Source organism: Simochromis diagramma, unplaced genomic scaffold (genome assembly GCF_900408965.1).
Source record: "Simochromis diagramma unplaced genomic scaffold, fSimDia1.1 OVJJ01000802.1, whole genome shotgun sequence".
Taxonomy (NCBI): Eukaryota; Metazoa; Chordata; class Actinopteri; order Cichliformes; family Cichlidae; genus Simochromis; species Simochromis diagramma.
The window spans coordinates 24,016,852-24,020,482 of NW_024387492.1; the positions used below are offsets into that span (position 1 = coordinate 24,016,852).

At 47.0% G+C, this 3,631-nt stretch overlaps 1 pseudogene; it reads right to left on the reverse strand.

The window, feature by feature from the left end:
• Positions 1–1,051: 1,051 nt before the first annotated feature.
• LOC120724606 lies at positions 1,052–2,422 on the reverse strand (annotated as a pseudogene).
• Positions 2,423–3,631: the final 1,209 nt, after the last annotated feature.

Below are 3,631 nucleotides of genomic sequence, written 5' to 3' on the forward strand. Positions count from 1 at the left end.
CCAACAGAGTTTCTGAGATTGTCAAAGTTTCAAATCCTCAACAATGGAGATATGTGGACACGGATAACAATCCAGCAGATTTGGCTTCTCGAGGTTTAACGGTACAATCCTTTTTGAAGAATAAACAAACTTGGCTCTCTGGACCTCCATTTCTTCTACTACCACAAGAGGAGTGGCCTCAGAATCCTGATGAAGTGAAACAAATGTCATCAAGCGATGCAGAAATTAAAACAACAGTGAATGCTGTTCAGACATCACAAGAAATGGATCCGGTTTCTCACTTCATTCAGTATTTTTCATCCTGGACTCGGCTGAAGCGTGCAGTAGCATGGATTCTGAGAGTTAAAAAACTGCTTCTGCATTACAGTAGAAGAAAGCTACAGATTAAACATGATCCTGAACAAAATCTTGAACTTCAAATGAAGAAACACTGTCTGGACACCAGCAGTCTCAAAGTTGAGGAGCTGATTAGCGCTGAAATGGCTATAATCTCCTTTTGTCAAAGGAAGCGGTTTGCTGATGAAATCTCCTGTTTAACAAAAGGATCGAATGTTAAGAGAACCAGTCACCTTTATAAACTTACTCCCATCCTGGAAGAAGGTGTGTTGAGAGTTGGTGGACGACTCAGTAGAACTGCAATGCCAGAAGAGAGAAAACATCCTGTTATTCTGGCCAAAGACTTTCGCTTCTAAAACAGTGTCTACAAAAGTAGGCTGCAGTGTACTAAAAATGTCTGGTCGGGGTTACATTTTTTCAGTTAGCTTCTGCATACAGCTGTGTTCGGCACCATCTGCTTCCGCAGGAAGGAGAGTGCTTGTCACAGTCAGGCAAAGCTAAAACTGTGCTTGTTTGCAGGGCAAGTTTTAAGTCAATAAATGCTTTATCTGCCTCTGGTGTCCATTCTATTTCATCTTTCAGAGCTAAGTGTTTGCCATAGATCAGGTTTTGCAAAGGTTGGGCCAGCAGTGCATATTCAGGTATCCAACATCTGCAAAAGTTGCAGAGACCTAAATAACTCATCATTTGTTGTTTGGTGACAGGTTAGGAGCGTTCTGTACAGCTACTCTTCTGCTGTCTAACAGCTGTCTGCCTTGTCCTGTCAGTCTGTGGCCAAGGTACGTTACTTCTCGGCTCCACAATTGCAATTTATGCTGTGAGACTTTATGGCCTTGCTCTGCTAGATGTTGCAAAACTGTCAGTGTGTTTGCTACGCAATTAGTCTGTGTGTAGCCTGTAATCAAAATATCATCAACGTATAGCAGGAATTTACCTGGGGCAGGAAGCGTGCAAAATGACATGGATTTTCTTAGAGCTTCTGCATAAAGAGTGGGGCTATTCTGGAACCCCTGAGGCAACCTTGTATAGGTTGACTCACCGTATAGGTTGAAACTGACCGTGTTACTTAAACTGACCAAGAACTTCTTGCTTTGCTTTGAGTTGTAGTAATGATACAGACTTGTGAAAAGGGAAGTGTTGTCCCACTACCTTTCTCCTACTCACTGCTCGAGTTTTTTCATGAGCTGCTTTGTAAGTAGAAACTTGAGTACGTTTGCTTTCCCATGCAGTCAAAAGATGAGTATTATTAACTATATAACACTTGCATGACTGCACTCCACAGTGCCACAAACTGCGGTTTCCTCCTTCTGCTGTTCGGACTTCGGAGTGGCACTTCCTGTACCTGAGCAGAACACCTGCAGTGTTGTGGAGTTTTTCTGGTTCCACCTTAAAATGTTGAGGGTTTCATTGCGGAATGTCCTGTCCAGCACAAAGTACATGATGGGGTCAGTTGAGCTTCTCAGTGCAGCAAGAAGAAACAGGCAGTTCTTCAGCTCGATAATGCCGGAGAATGGGTGGCAGCTGGAAGTTTCTTTGGTGGGGGAACATTGAAGGGGAGTTTCATGGACCAGAGAAAAGAAGATGGGTTTGAAGATATGGTGCGGCAGCAGGCAAACAGAAAGAATGACCTGGATGACCACAATGTTTCGGAACACCTCAGCAGTCTCTGGGAGGTTGTGACTGGTGTGTTGCGACGTGAGCGCCGGATATGCCTCAGCACCGTGACGTAGGACAGCAGCACCAGCAGGTACATAACAAAGAAGAAGGCTGTAATGACCACAGTGGCAGTTTGAGACAGACTGCCTCCGAGTTCCACAGCAGGGCTGTAGCACACCTTCCCACGTCCTGATTTGTCACTTTTGGTGGTTTGGTTCATAGCCTCGTGCACTGCATAATAAGCAGTCACTGGCACTATGCTCCCCACTGACATTAGCCACACCGTGATGCACACGAGGTTGGCGAAGGACACTTTTTTGAGGCTAGCGAAGAAGGCGTGTGGCAGCAGGGTGGTGCAGGCGCTGGGCCTCGAGGCGTGGGTGTTCTGGATTAGGGACGCAAAGCGGCTGAGGGCCACCCAAGTGAGCATCATTTTTTTTTTTTTTTTTTTTTTTTTTTTTTTTTTTTTTGCCTGTCCCGTTTGGCTCTTTTGCCATCAGAATTGTTGTCTAAAGGCAAAGAAAGATGCCCAACGGATTTACTTTACCAAATTGACCATCCCAGCCTTGCCGTAATGGTCCATTTGATTCACCTTTTATTGTTCATTTTATTTTCACTTACTGAATACGGGACAGACTTGACTGGGGGAAAGAAGGGGAGAAAGAAAGAGGGAAAGAGAAACAGCTGAGAAGAGGGACGGGGGAGAAGGGCAAAAGACAAAAACCAACAGAATGAGCAGAAAAAAAATGCAGATATCAATCACCTGGATCACCTGCTGAGAAAGAAAAAAGAAAACAAGCAGAAGAGAACAAGAGTAATAGAATAAACAACATCACAATGATATATGGGAATATGACAGTAAATACTAAATATTAAACATTATTGTGCAGCACATAAGATCAACAGAACACAGTGTGCTTTGAGGTAGGAGCCAAAAAGGGTGTAGTTTGTGGGTGTGATCACCCGTGTGTACACCTGTGAGCATGGACGCGCTTGTTTTTTTTTTTAAAAGGTTCCTTCATGTAATGATCTGCTAGAGGGTGTGGGGGGGCCACAGCCCCGTCCTCCAGGGCATGAAGCAGGTATGGAGGAGATCAAAACTCCAGACATCCAGAGGCCCCCAGAACACAAGAGACCAAGGAAGACCAACAGAGGGGCAGCCGCACCACTGTCCCAGAAAGAGCTGAGGAGAGTCCCAGATGAGGGCTCACTCAGCAGCCGCGGAGCAGAAGCCAGGGGGAGTTGCAGTGACGCACCCGTGAGCTCCGCCGGCAGCCAGCCGTGCCTGAGTGACCGAGCCCCAGGCCGAGAGGCCGGGGGCACCCCACCTCCGAAGTGGCCCGAGCGAGCCCCAGGCTCCAGGCCCCGATAAGCGGCCGCCAAGGAGTGAGCCGGTGTGTACCTGGATGCCCATCCCCGGACACAAAGAACCACCAACGCACCGATGTCTGAGGGAGTCCGCCACTGGCAGGGGAAGTGGTGGTAGGTGGAGATAGGCCTCCAAACCTTGGAGGGCCTAAGATGTCCCCAGAGAGGTGGCGCCTGACACCCAACCTGACATATAGACACAGAAATACAGGCACACACATATACAAACATCCATTCCCACCCTCATGCTCTCATATGCACTTACTCCACA